The sequence below is a fragment of the Anomalospiza imberbis genome, chromosome 8 (genome assembly GCF_031753505.1).
Source record: "Anomalospiza imberbis isolate Cuckoo-Finch-1a 21T00152 chromosome 8, ASM3175350v1, whole genome shotgun sequence".
NCBI classification, from domain to species: Eukaryota; Metazoa; Chordata; class Aves; order Passeriformes; family Viduidae; genus Anomalospiza; species Anomalospiza imberbis.
This window is the reverse complement of record NC_089688.1, coordinates 5753907-5769055: the sequence shown is the minus strand read 5'-3', so window position 1 is coordinate 5769055 and position 15149 is coordinate 5753907. Positions and strand designations below refer to the sequence as shown.

At 39.6% G+C, this 15149-nt stretch overlaps 1 long non-coding RNA gene across 4 annotated transcripts in view; it reads right to left on the bottom strand.

The window, feature by feature from the left end:
* Window positions 1–174: 174 nt before the first annotated feature.
* The window catches only part of LOC137477836 (uncharacterized), a 73956-nt gene continuing 58981 nt past the window's right edge, over window positions 175–15149 (bottom strand). For all 4 annotated transcript variants that reach the window (XR_011001206.1, XR_011001208.1, XR_011001207.1 and 1 more), the window contains exon 3: window positions 175–684. This is a non-coding gene — a long non-coding RNA (uncharacterized lncRNA). The remainder of the gene's footprint in view (window positions 685–15149) is intronic.

Here is a 15149-nt window from a genome sequence, read left to right as displayed (position 1 = left end):
CACATGCTCCATGCAGCTGTATAGAAACTGCAAAGAGCATCTGAAAAATAGCCTTTAGTTTAAGGCTCACAGGGCTTTAAGGGCACAGAGCTGGGTAGAGGTAGTTAGCCCACAGCTGTACAGGTACAAACAAGTCTGCATTCACTGGCCCAGGACCAGAAACTGCTTCCCAGTCTCTCAGGAGTGCCAGCGTGTCTTTGATTTTTATTATCGAGCAGATATATGACTGTGGCTTGGTTGTAGCTAAGCCATAACTAAACCCCACTGAGATGTGCACCCCAGTCTCCCTGGTCTGGACAAGCTGAGAAAATGAGCATTTTCTGAGTCTTTCTAGCACCACTCAGAATGGAGGGAATTTTTGTACCCAGAGTTAGAGTCCTTGCCCATAGTATGTGATGTGCTGGATTCAATCCTCTTTTCTGCTTAAAAGCATCTCAGCCCATTTCTCTAGTCTTAGAGGATAGCACCCAAAACCATGTTTCAGAGTCACTCTCATTGCCTCCCCATGTCTTTATGATTAAGGCTTTGGGCTTTATGTGAAGTGAGCCAGCTGCACTGCCTTCATATTGGGGGTCAGGGTACTTGCCTGGAGAAGAGCTGAGATCCAACAGGAAGACAGAGCTTGTGTTCCAATTTCTGCACTCCAGTGTTGTGCAGGTCGTGAGGAGCCAACAGGCTGTGCATCTGTAGAAAGGTGAATGAGAAAACCCTAAGTGCTGCATTACAAGTAGTTTAAACCACAACCTGCAAGCACTCTCCAGGCATCCAAGGATGGACAATCACTGTTGCCATACCCACCCCAGAGCCTCCAAAAAGACATGGGAAAAGAAGGTGTGAAGAAAGAGCTGCTCCACACAGATGCTGTTTTTCACCTGAACTCATGAGATATATCAAGGAACAGGAAGTGTTCACCCTGGGATGTAAAACAGAATCTCCTTAAATCTTGGCTGAATAATCATAGAATGACAGAATCAAGGAATCAACTAGGTTGGAAAAGACCTTGGAGATGATCAAGTCCAACCTACAATAATAACCTATGCTCATAACCACACCATATTCCATGCTGCAATTGAGGACAGCACTTGTGCTGGAGCACACTAAAAACAACATCTCTGCCACTTGCCTGGACAGCCTGGCCAGGCCTGCCATGGACTTTGCAGACTTTTTGATAAGCACAATTATTGAAACACAATTTAAAGTTGACAACGTGTCTAAAAACACACACAATGTCAGAGGAGGAATGAAATGTTGCTTCCCCCTCCTTCCCCAATCTCATTACAGGCTAAGGAAAAATAATATATGGAGAATAATACTTCACCATCTAAAGAGTTTTTCTGGTTTCTAAATCTAGTGAAGAGTCATTGTATATTTTGACAGAAAAATGGATCAAAATAATAAAGTGAATACAAAATTATATTGCTGTCAATAATTTAATTTACACAAAATAGCACTGTGACATGGTAATTGTTATATATGATGCAGTATTCAGTATAATATTTGGAGAATGCATTATAGAAAGTCAACATTTAACTACTAAAATCAACTTACATAATCAAAGCTGTCAGAGAATCTTTACAGTTTTATATTAATTTGAATGTAATTTACTATAGAGGTGTCATTCTTAGAGGTGCTTACAATAGTTAATGATCTCTGCATTTCCATTATAAAATCCTATTTTCAAAGGTTCATCACTTGGTCTTAAGAATACTGAACCCTCCGGCACATTTTCCTTTTCCTTACAAAAACTCTGTTAGACAGTTTAAACTTTTCTCTCAGAGCAGAGAGTGTGGATGCTTTCCAAATTAATTTTGAGGATTTGCTAATTTGCTGCTTGCCACCCCGGGATCTCAGAAAAATAAGCGTACTTTACCAAGAAAGTCATTACAGTTACATTTTCTTCTTCCATTCTCCTGAGCATGTTACCCCTCAGACCATTTTTCTTGCTGAAATGTGTAAGTGTCTTCCAATATTGCATCCAAGCCTTCTCCATAATTCCTTCCCTCTTTCCTGTTTTGCTGCCTTTTAAGCTTTCTTCCAGGTCCTTCTCCTCATCTCAGACTTTGACTCCCAGCTCTGTTCTGTGTCTTCTCACAGATGTCCACATTTATGCTGGCAACTGCTACTTGCAGGGCATCTGTCAGTCCATGGGCTCTCCTGGCTGCAGTCTGTCAGCCTCACAACTTTTTTCAAGCTGCAACCATAATTCACTTTTCCAGCTCATTATAAGTCAAACAATTAGCTTTTCTCTAACAAGTACATTTCTCTCCCTAATCTTTCAGGCTTGATTCCTATCAGACATTAGCCACCAACCCTCCCAGACCTGCTCTGGGTTGGCCGGTTGGTGATTTCCAGTTTGCCAGCCATAGGAACTATGCAGCCCTGAGGCATTAAAGTTGTTTTTCCCTGCCCCAGGCTTTCTGCCCAGGGGGTAGGACATTGCAAATCAACTGCCCACAAATACCTTGTGCAGGTCATTTCCAAAACCAGAATTTGAAAGGCAGATTGTCAAAACAAAGCTATTACCCACAGTAAAACTAAAACCAATAACTACCTTACTTTGGTAGACCTGCTCCAGTTTATGGGTCTAGTTTTCCCAAATCCTGCTCAAATTCACTTGTTTTTCATCCATGTCACCTAGCTGTCATAGATCCCTTAGCTTTCTGCAACCTCAGTGTTATTAGACCAGACTCAACATGCACAACTGCATCCAAAATCTAAATTGTTATTACCACATAAGCATTTAGATTTACATGGATGTAGTTTTGTCACTGATCCAGGATCTCTTTATTTTCTCTACAAGGAGAAGAGCTTTTTAAAATATTTGGGATGTTCTATTCTAGCCATTCAATCTTTTTATGGCCACTTTTGTCCATTGCCAACACTTACCCAAAACACTTCCTTTTTTCCATCCATGTCATTTTTGTGTTTGAAAAAATGAATATATTACTTTCTAATAATTCAGTGATGGAAGAAGATGGAAATCTCCTTTCCATTACACACACTGGAAACAAGATTAGCAGTTTCAGACCAAAAAATCTGTGGCTTACCTATCATGTTACTGAAGGTGAAAAGAGAAACGGTTTCATCGATGTCATGTTGTGATGATGGACTTGATTCAAGGGAAATGTGCTCATATTTTGATTGGACAGCACTGGTGGCTGACTCAGCAAGATAGCTTAACTAGGACAGATAACAATGATAACACTGGGAGTATTCTATTTGATCTTTCAAATTCATAATTTAGTGATACAAAGAAACTCTAGAAATTACTTTTATTTTTCCCAGTGGATATCCAGCTGGACACAGGAAAAATTAGTGTCTGAATAAATTATATTTTATAGAGGCATTTGACACACTTCAGATTTTTATTCTGGTTTTGGAAAAAAACCCTAGAAGACTGACGATAGCATGGACTACTGGCTGAAAGCTCTGGATGTTATTTCATCATTCTTTCTGTTGAGGAAACAGAACTGGAAGATAAAACTTTAATACTGTCAGAAAAGTCAGCAACTGTATGGATCTCTTCTCTGCGGGATGAATGGGATCTGACAAACATGGGAGCTTAGAGGATGATCTTCCAGACTGGATGATAATTCTTCCATTTTCACTGTCCCTCAGACAGTGAATCTACCAAACCCGTTTATCTTCATTCAATATTTTTACTCCTTGAATCTCAATGAAGAGGTTTTCCTCTGATGTAGGTAGTCTGTTACCAAATGCCTGCTCTCCCGAGGTTGACGCCCACTTCATTCAAGTATTCCTGGTGCAGCGGGGATGTTAGTGGCTACTGGCTTGCAGCCAACATCCCACACGTTTCCTCCGCAGCAAAAATGCCTTAATTCTGACCCGCTGCCTTTCAAGTAGATAGTGAAAAAAAAAAAAAACAACCAGTCACAAAGAGCTTTGCTTTTATCTGTATTTCCCCTTCAAAAAGATCTGAAAAAAAACTTCAGATATTGTTCTTTTCTTCTTCAAGGTCCACGGTCAGCAAGGGTGAGGCTTGGTGCTGCTGTTGGAGCTTGAGCCACAAAAGAAGCTAAAGGCACTCAGAGAGTGTGTTTGTGGATTTGGGTAGAGGGGTTTTTAGCAGGGTAACTGCCGAGGGGCTGGATCAGTGCCTGCCGTTGCACCAGAGGCTGCATCCAGCACCTCTCCTGAACACCATTCCTTCTGAAACTGTCACCTACTGTGGGAGCTTGTTTTTCTCAGGCAGGGCACTGAAAAAAGAACAGAAGGGACAGTAGTTTTTGGCTCTCAGCTGAAGTTTTCCATCCTCATCACAGATAGGAAGAACACTGCTGACCTTAGGTGAAGCTGGGGCAGTGTGTGCTGAGCCTAGCGTGTGAATGAGCAAGAGGAGCTTGTACTTGCTCACAAACCGGGCACACTGCAGGCCTGGCATGGCCACCACCAGTGGCTCTGAGATGTGAACAATTATGCAATGCACACCCATTCTTAGACCCACAAAAGCCAAACACGCAAATGGTTTTAACACCAGGGCATGGAAAATGGGATATCGTGAAACAAAGCTGTCCATTTCCTATCTCCGTTGCACATAATCCTAAGGAAAATAACACAAACACATCTTATACTTGGAAATCTGGCCAAGCAGAGGTGAGGAGAGGTCCAGCAATGCTTACAGGGGAATGTGGAACCCAAAATTACAACACGAGGAGTGCTGGAATCAGAAAGCAGGGAGAAAAAGGTTGGCAAACCATTGAGCTCGTTTTCAATGGTGTTGTCAGGATGCAAGAAAGATAAACTACTCCCCAAGTTAATGTTATGTAGTGAGAAATATCTGAGGAAAGACGTTAAGAAATAGATATACATCAAAAAGATACCACGAAATAAATCCCCAAAGACAGCTACAATCTGGGAAAAATCACCAAGTGGAAGGCAGATGGCCAAATCTTGTGATACAGATATAATCTACTTGATTCAAAAGAACAAGAAAGTCAGGATGGCTAGAAAGAAGAGAGAGAATTAAATGGAGAGAAAGGAACTAATTAAAGAAATCATTAATGCTGACCTTGCATAAATGAAGTTTCAAAGATTGCACACATGCTAATTTGAGGAGCAGGATGGCTAGAGGTATGGAGACAATTAAAAATATTCACTCCTCTATACCAGGGATAATGGTAGAATCTGAATGGACATTAAAAGTATTTGGCACTGTTCCAGTGGATTATGATCTTGGAAAAATAACGTGAAAACAGATGTGGCAATATACTGAATTTTGGGATAATTGCAAAATGTACAGATGAACTCAAGGAACAAAACTAAAACAGTAAAATGAGCATAGGTTAAAACACAAGCTGCAGAAAACTGACAGCAGGTATGATTTCAGGAAAAAAAACCCTAGTATAGGTAAATTGCATAAAACAGAGGGAATGCTGGCAGCCATCATCACCATGAGGCATTACATCTCACTTCCAAATGCAGAGTCCAATCTGGGAGAAGGCAAGAAGCAGAATATGCTCTTTATAAGGGGAAAAAAAGGCTTCTTTCTTTTGTAAGTTCCTGTGTCAGTAGCCATTTTATAGGGCTGCCAATCATGGCATATCAACTGAAAAACCAGATCATTTTCTAAAGCATCCACCTTCCCAGAGAAAGATTTTCAAGTTGACTGTGTACAATCCAGCTGCTGCTTTTAATCTTTCCCTGACAACAGTAGTTGTTTTATTACTTTGACAGTCATTTTCAGCCCATGAATGGTACCACAGTCCTTGTAAGATAGGAAAACTCTTTTGATCTATAATTTCATAAGGTTTAGCAATGGACAAAGGATTTTTCCGGTACACTTGATCACACACTTGCTGAAATTTAGGCCTAGAGCCAATAAAAGTGCACTGAGCTACCCTTTTGGAGATACACAAAAATCTTTCACAATTCATCACAATTTTTGATGAATGATGACTGCCAGAAAAAAACCCCAAAAAACTAATTATAAAAATATTGTCTATTAATAGAAAATTAAAAACCAGGTTACTCCTGAAATAACTTTGATACATTGCCATGATCACTTTTAACTGCCATACTGTTTTAATATATTATGATCTATAGGATAGAAAATACGGATACAAGATAGGCATAAGTGCAAAAAAGGAAGGTATTTCAAGCTGTCTGTAGTAGCTAGGAGAAACTAGGAGAAAACTCAGGCAGACAGAGTAGTTTTCCAATATAATGACTTGTTGTCTGCTCTACAACTAAGAACTGTATATTTTGTGCAGTCTGAAATTCTGTATAAACTCTAAAAGAAAATGTATTTCCAAACAAGACTAGAAAGCCATTCAACAACCATTCAGAGCGAAAAAGCAATTGAAAATTTTAAAATCTGTAATTTTTATTAGTACAGGCTGCAGTACTTTGAGCACTTAAACATATGTTAAACTTCTCACACATGTGCATCCCATTTTCTTGTTCTATTCCTATTGGAACACATTCCGCTTTTCCTGATGTATAAGGAATTAAACCAGAAAATGTTTCTGATATTCTGAAGTGTAAGGACAGTGTTTCCAGGAGAGCCATTAATTTAGCAGCAGTCAGCTGAATATGTAGCTACCTGTGGGGAATATTTAGATAAGGTGCTGCATTGAAGTCTAACTTCTTTGAATTCCCTCCTTCAAAAATTCTACGTCCATTGGCATAGCCAATTTCCATAGAGACATTCCTTTCCAAAAATCCACACCAGGCTTAAAATTTAAAGAGGAAAAAGAAACAAATCTCTTTTTTTGCTGGGTGCAGTTAGAAATCAGTCATCTTGAAACTTAGATTGATCAGAAGGAAATTAAGGAGGATTAAAGGATAAACAGGAGTTACTCTTCTACTCCCTGCACTGTTCAATTGTTGATGTCTGTAGTATTCCTCAAGTAACTATATTTCAGTTGACAAAAACATTGGATTTCATACCTTTTGCTAGTCAGCTTCTGTTTATAATCTCTTGAAATTTCCACAGAATTCCCCAAAATCACATTTTCTGGCAAAATACCAACCTAACTCCTACAGTCTAAGATTCAAAACACAAATACTTTGCTTCAGTGTTTTCAGATAAACCACTTAATTTGGTTCCATTAAATTATTTTAACAAAATACTGAGATGCCTCTGTGCAATTATTTAAAAAACTGTAAGTTCTTCACGATCAGCTAAAACTGACCCCAATGTCATTGACCTCAAGAAATCAGCTCTCAGTGCAAGCAGAGATCTTAACTTCTGTTTCTGCTGTTTGTCAGATCTCTAAATGAAAGGCTCTTTAAAGGGTTATCTTTCTCTAAACACTTTAAGTTGTATTTTTAGCCCCACTGTTTTGGAATAATGCACAGCTCTTCTGAGCTTTGCAGATGCAAGATTCTTCTTTCCATTCTTTCTTTCAGATTAGGAAGACTCAGAGGAAAGAAATTGGCCACTGTTTGCTAATTATGTTAAGAAGTGCCTACAGTACACCAACCTCTTGCATCAGACCACGCTTGGAATTACAACTTTCTCAGCATTTGCTCACTCAGTTTTGAGTAACTGAATTATTCCCAGCCATTATCAATTCTTGAACTTTCCCTTTGAGACCTCAGTCCACTACAGTGGGGAAGATAGACTTACCGCAGGAAACATGGCCACATGTTTCTGCATCCTTCCTGCCACATCTTGTAAAATGCTTAAGACATTGTGCAACAAAAATGAATGAAAATTTGAAAGCACAAGCAGAGCTGTTCTCTGATAATCCATGCAAACTCCAGTTCATGTAGGTGTCAGCTCTGAGTCCTGTAAATAACTAAGAGGTCTGTCTGGCTCTGAGCCCTGCTGAAGGCAGGAGCAGTTCCTCCCCTCAACGTAAGGTGCAGGTATTGACTGCTCCCAGCACAGCAATGCCTGGGGAGTTTCTGCTGCCCCAGACTGCCATGGTGCAGCAGATCATTGCAAGTACAAGGCAGCAGCTCTACGAGCCTGCAAGAACTTTGTGCAAATGGGACTGGTTATGTTTCAGGGGGCACAGAATACCCCACCAGGACCATTTTGTTGTCTGTAATCATGGCTATTGAACTGATGATCTACGTCTGCAAAAGCATCAACTTCACAACCAATTACTCATCAAAAACTTACCTCCATGCTTTCTGTTTCCAACACTGACTTTCAGGATATTTCATCTAATAAATCTGAAGAAGACATGAATAAACAAACATGGCATGTTAATTCTGCATCAAGGTACATGATGTTAGAAGTACACCCAGTACTGGAGCTCATGGAAGATGAGCATGCAAAAAAGGAAAGATTATTATATTCATGATCAGAAACCTCAATTTGTTTTAGCTTCATCTGTTTTGGATGTTTTGACTGAAAATTGTATTAATAATTTCAAAGCTGTGACTAACTGATTTAAAATAAGAAGCCTCCATATGATATTTCAACATTCTGCACACTGTACCTAAGAACAATCAGACTGAAGTCTTTCTAGTGCAGTATTGTGTCTCTGTTAATTTGTAAAATACAACTATTCTCTCATCATTCTGTGTGGGACAAGAGAAATACTAAAGAGCTTTTTGCCTTAGAAGACAAAGAAAGAAAGAAAACAGGGAAGTTTCCTTTGCAACAGCAAATAAAGGACCCAATCTCTTGGCATCAGTTCACTGATTCAAATCATCTCTTGGAGAAGGAGACAAATGCTGTCCTCTGAATTACAGTCCAAGTAGAAACTTTTCTGCATAGTGAAGCAAATCAGAAACATAAGGCCCTCATTAGCAGAAGCAGCTTTTCCAGGAACAGAATAGTGACTGGGAAATCATCTGATTCCTGGACATCCAGCATTTCAGCCATCAGCCCCAAAACAAAAGGAAGGGGGAGGCCAAGGGCTCTGGCACAAAGCTGTGCTCATAAGGACTCTGCTGCAAAACCTTTTCCAGGCACTTGTAAGACAGTATCTGCTTTCATTTGGGCTCAGCACCCTTACAACTCCTCACCCTCCTCCTTGATGTGAGGGCAACTTCTGCAGTAAGCACATTCCCACACCTCTTCCTGAGGAGGAAGGATACTTGTCTTCTCCTGGCTTCAGTGTCTGAAGTATCTGCCAACATTGGTGGATGATGGCACTGCTGCTGTGGCAAAATGCAGGTCGGTGTTCTCTCCATTTCCCGATAATCTCAGAAATTGTACTGCCGAAAAGAAAAAGTTTAAACAACCAAATAATGGCTTGCACAGAAAACAACACCCTTCTGCCTCAATCTCTGACATTCTTCCAGCAATCAGTCCTGGGCAGGGTGTTGCAGCACCATTCCAACTTTTGGCGTGAGCACTGACAATTGCCCTTCCTCCCAGTTCCTATCTTTTCCATCAAATCAGAAAATGCTTTGTGTTATTAGAGACAAGGAAGCATCCTCCTCTGGATAGAGATGCTCTAAGTATACAAGGAAAAGAATGAAGAATAAAAATATGTCTAGCACTTGTATAGGTCATACATACATACACACACACACACATAGATATGTAATTTTATGGATCTAGCCTCTTACCCAAAATTTCTTACATGTAAATAAGAGAGCATTTAGATTGTGGTTTGGGGTAGATGTCTTCTCATGCAAACATATAAGGCTGCATAACAGCTACAAATGTTTATTTTGAGCACTTAACACTATAAAAGTATGAAACTATCTGGGCAAGCCTTTTACAGGTGATGTTCTTAAGCCTTGAGTTAGTTTATTAATGTTGCTAAACCAAATGGACTGAAGCAGTTAAACCTAATGCATTTTCTATGAGCAGTTTGTAAACAGAAAAAATTATTGTCCCTGAGAAACTGAGTATCAATATGAAGCAAAACCAAGTGTTCAGAAAATTTTCAGCAAATGAGGTAATAGTGTGACACATATTATGACCTCTCAGAAAGGAGAGTATACATATAGGTAACAAGCTTCCAAAGCAAACTGGATATGTAGGGCTGACGGATTTTTTTTTTCATCAATAAATTGTGGAGGAAATTGCAGAATCGATATTAATCTTGCCCTTTGGCACTTCTTGCTGTGAGATTTCATTTCATAAATATTCCTTGAAAAAAGAGGTTTTAAAAACCGGAATGACCTGGATCCCCAGTGGTGAAAGGTGAAGTGGGCTGTATTTGGAATCGCCTCTGCAGAAAGGGAACACCTCAATAACTGCTCTGCGTGACTGGCTCTGACAGAGGGTTGTGTATCTGCCAGTGGAACCTACATTTTTTATGCTAGTACAAGTAAGAATAAATATTATCTGCCCTCATGTGACAGACCTTTGATAAAGCAGAATTGGCCTGGTTGATTAGGAGTATGTGTCAAACACAGATAATGGGGGAATCCCTTTCAGCAGCAGCACAGCACCTCAGCAACCATAACAAGGCCAATTTAACGAGCCTTCTGTTTTTCAAGAGATATTAATTGCAGTCCTGTCACATAAGATACAATTCAAGATAAAATACGTAAAAAGGGGGGGAAATTGGATTTCATTCCATTTTTGTCATGATTATAAATTTTCTTGCAGGACCATGAATCTTACCACTGCTGATCTGAATACCCTAGATGGCTGGCACACTGCAGTAGAACAACATTTATTGTTCCGAGTTCTGTGGGACACCAGAAGAATGTCAGGTTTTCTGCTGAATCTTTCTACCACTATGATTTTTATTCTACCCAACACATTTTGTTTGCTTGTTTCTTTTCTAAAAACACAAAAAGCAGGCACCCAATCACGTCTCCAACAACAAGGATGCTTCCTCATCTCTCACCAGTACTATTAAGATTTTATAAATGGTTCTGCAAATGTCCCATTTGATACTTTCTCTGGGATGTTCCCAGGCTTACAGATAAATATCCATCCAAGGGTTGTGCTGGATTGATGTACAAATTATCTTCAAGCAAGTAAATCAGAATTCCCAGTTCAGTGTTTCAACAGTTGAATCTCCACTCAATCACTTGTCAAAATTGAATAAATGTTCTTCGTTTGTGTATTACATAAACTTTGTACTGCCAATGCACGTGCTCTCAGGCCAGGCTCCAGTGAAGGGAGAAGGTGGACCTGCCATATGCTGGATGCTGCTGCCTGGCAGCAAGGATGCTCTGCCACATTGCATTTTCACCTGAGTCAGAGCAGCTCCAGGCTGACCCCCTGGATGTGGCACATGCTGAACAGTGGGTGCTGCCTGCATGTGTGTTGTGGCCCTAAACAGGTCTCAGCCACCAAGCTGCTCATCTTCTTGTGTTGAGGATTTTCCATTAAAATTAATTCTAACAAATACATTGTCATTTTCATGGATACAATAGGCTTCTGAATGAGATCTAAGTTGTCTTCTAACAGTGAATACCTTTGTGATGAAACACTGACTGCAAAGTTCCAATGGCAATATATTCAACCCTAAATATTCCCAAATTATATCAAAATGTGAGAAAGTTAGAGAAATTTAATCCTTAATCCTAATCCCAACATGAGGCTAGAATAGTTCAGTTTCTTTAAAGATACTGCAACAGCAGCTTTGCAGAGATTTTTTTTTTTGCTAAATAGAGGAACCTTGAAGCTGTTCATAATCCTAAATCTCTTGTACTGGCAGTGCCAAGAACTCCAAAACCATAACATGTATCACAGGTAAACATACCTTGGTCATCAAAAGGTTGATTTTCTTCTCATGGGTGAGAAGGAAATAGATGGGGAAAAAACCAAAGATGGGCTAATTTTTCTATAAAATATGTTAATGACATTATTTTATTTTTTTCAGCAAGAAGCAAGGATGCCTACAAAGATAGACTCTGGGGAATGTTTAGCATTTATATAGGTCTTTACATGTGAGTCTGAGAGATTACCTCGGACTGTATAGGACATGAAAAACACAGAGTCTAAAGCTGCTTGCTTATGAAGTTCAGGCAAGCCCAGGCTCACCAGCAGAGTGGTTACTTTAAGGGACTTTGGGTGACACATCAGGCAGCTTGTAATAAAACCTTCCTTTCATACATTGGTGCTAGCAGTAAGGTTCACCATTTTCTGCTCAGAGCCTGCGAATTCAGGAAACATGGAACTGAAATTCAGCCAGGCATACACATTCCCCAGAACTGAAAGCATGGTCTGTCAGCCAAATGACACAAAACACTAAAACACACGTTTTAAAGTCTGGTCTTACTCAGCAAAATATTTGCATGTTTTTGGACATATGTCCAAATGACAGCATTTCCTAAATGCTATCCTCAAGAAGTGAGGCCTCATTTGGCCTCAAGATGCAATGTACTAACCTGAATTCTCAGAAGTATATGGGAGTCCCAATTCATATTTTAAAAGTCCTAGCTGGAGATTATCTGCATTTCAGGAACCACAATAACTGTACAAATCCTGTCCAAGGAGTTTAATTTGCTTCTGAAAAGAGGTGCTTTAAAGATTATAAATATACAATTGACAGTAATAGAACCTCAGCATGTAATCCAGTACCTGTTGGTTCACAAAGCGAGTCTGACACTAAAATGAGCAGCTCTTTGCTGCTTGTATGGAAATGCTGAGATCATTCCAGGTGACCCTGTGCAAAGATAAAAGGACCAACAGAGTTTTTATATGCACTATTTTCTGATTGTAAGAAAAAAACCCTAACTACACAGATGTGAGAAAATTAACTGGTAAAATTACTGAATAATCATATGATTGGGGGGGGGTGGCTGTTGCTGTTTTTAAAGATTTCCTTTAAAAACAAGTATTGATATTGTAGGATGGTGCAATGTATCATTTCATACTATGCACCCTGAAATATCCTGAGATTATTCAGTTCATTTTTCTGAAAACTACTACATATATATAAGCGACTTAATTAAATACAGGAAGTTATCTTCTAGCAACCCCCTTCCACATTCTGAACATGAAAGAGTACGCTAGAATATTGATAGCCTATCCAATATTTTAATTTTGGAAAAGATATTCGTTTTCAGCAATGACAGGGAGTCATCAAGAAAAAAGAAAAAAATAAAAGAATGAATATATGAACTAAGTTTGATTCTCTTTTGTACTGTCACATGGTGAGCTAATAAGAGCCTCACGTATGTGAAAGCAGCATTTGCTCTCTCTTGCAGGGAGATCACTTACCCCCAAGCTGCGATGGGCTCTCTGCTGTGACCTTTGTGAAGCCGCCCCCGCTGCCCCGAAGTTAACACGTTCTGAAGACCCTCCTTTGTCTCTGTGCCTCTGGTCACATACTAGCAGCAGGCTCTGCTACAGTGGAATTAATTAAACAAACTGCTCTAAGCTTTAATCTTCTATACAGCAGCCAGTGCAACAGAAACTATCCCATGAGTCACATATTTGTACACATCCAGCAGACAAAATACGTGTGTGAATGTGATCTACATGCCAATTGATATTTTCACCCTGTTCCAGGATAGCTGCTTCCTAAGCCAACCAACCATGAGTAAAAAAAAAAATAATAGCAAGGACAGATCTGTCCTCTTATATTGAATTTCAATGATCATGATAAAACCCACAACAACGCAGAAAACAAATCTCCCAGTATACAGAAAATTTCAAAATCACCAGCACAGAACTACCAGACAAACATCTTGACTTCTCTAGATCAGGGTTAAAATGCCACAAATTGGTGTTCTCCCACCCCACAACCTGGGCAAGGAATGTGAGATGGCATCAGATGAAACCTAGCATTTTTATGTGGGCTTTCCAGGACATCTGAAACCCCTCAGGTAAGCACATGTTTTGACATTCTCTTGGCCCTTCAGTTTGCTCTCCCTTAATGGCACCAGCTCTTTGGGCCTCTACAAACAGCAAAAACTCACAGGAGCACCTGGTGCAAGGTGGCAGCTGCAACAGATAACATCTTGTTATTGGTTTATACACTCCAGCCTTCTAGCAAAAATCTCCAGTTATCAGTTCAGGCCAAACCCTTCCTTCCTTCCTAAAGTAAGAGGTTAGTGTGCAGATCAGCACTGAAGAACAGCTCTGGTACCCTGGGGTATGAGATTTTACATGAGTTGGGGAGTGAGTGGGGAAAGTGTTAGTGAGTCTCCTCTCTACCGTTCAAGGAAGGCACTTATTATTGCCAGAGAAATTAGAATACTTTAAGCCGACTAAGTACTTAAAATGCAACTACTTCAAAAAGACAAACTACAACTGAAGTTTTCAGCAGTGGCTTTCTGAACCCCACCCTCAGCAAAGCAGAAAGAAAAGAAATGGGAGCTCAGCACTTCTCACAAAATAGGGCTGTGTAAAACCCCCAGGCCAAAAATCCTCTTCAGAGATCCTCGGAGAACATAAAAGATCAAAACTTCAACCTCAGCCCTGTGTATCTGAATTGCTAATAGATGCTTGGTACTGTCTCCATCTGCAGTATCACACAATGAGGATTAGAGGTAATCATGTTTTTAAGGAAAGGGAGTGTTTCACATTGCCAGAAGCATCTTCAAAACTCAGATTCAGAATTATGATGTAGCATTTTCTGTCTTGCCCTGAACAAGATTTTCAATGACCAGTTTATGAACAGCTGCACCAATACTGCGCTCTTATGTGCTAAAGAACACTGGGACATTGCAAAACTACAAAGGCTTGTCCTGTCCATTTAACCAGCATGTCACATGGAAACAAAGCATAATGCAGCTCTGTGAAAAGTCCACCCACAAACTTCATTTCACACTATAAGAATGAGGCACTTGAGTTCTCTGTCTTCCTTCTCTCACAGGAGTTCACATGACAGCAACTTAAATATTTTGGAGACTCAAGAATACAGGCTTTCAAAAAGTTACCTGCTTAAAAAAAGTAGTCATAAAAGATATTTTGGTATTTCTTTCTTGTTCAAAACCTTTGTATTCAGTTTGTTTTAAAATGTAGATCAGTACTGAACAATAAAATAGAGTAGTTGTCATTGAAGAGAAAAGCTGTATCATCTTATTAAAACCTAACTCTATAGAATTGGAATCCACAGCACTTTGAAGTGAACTACAATGCTATCACTAGAAATACTTTTTTTTTTTAATTAATGAAACATAGTGTCTTAAATTGCAAGCTAAAGTATAAAAAACACTGCAGTATTTGTTATCAAAGAGGAGACATTTATTTTATCAATTAAACCCATAACAAAACCCCCATTATACTGACACAGCAGTACCAAAAAGGACAACCCCCTTTCCTGCATACACACTCTTGCACACATACAAACACACACTCCTTT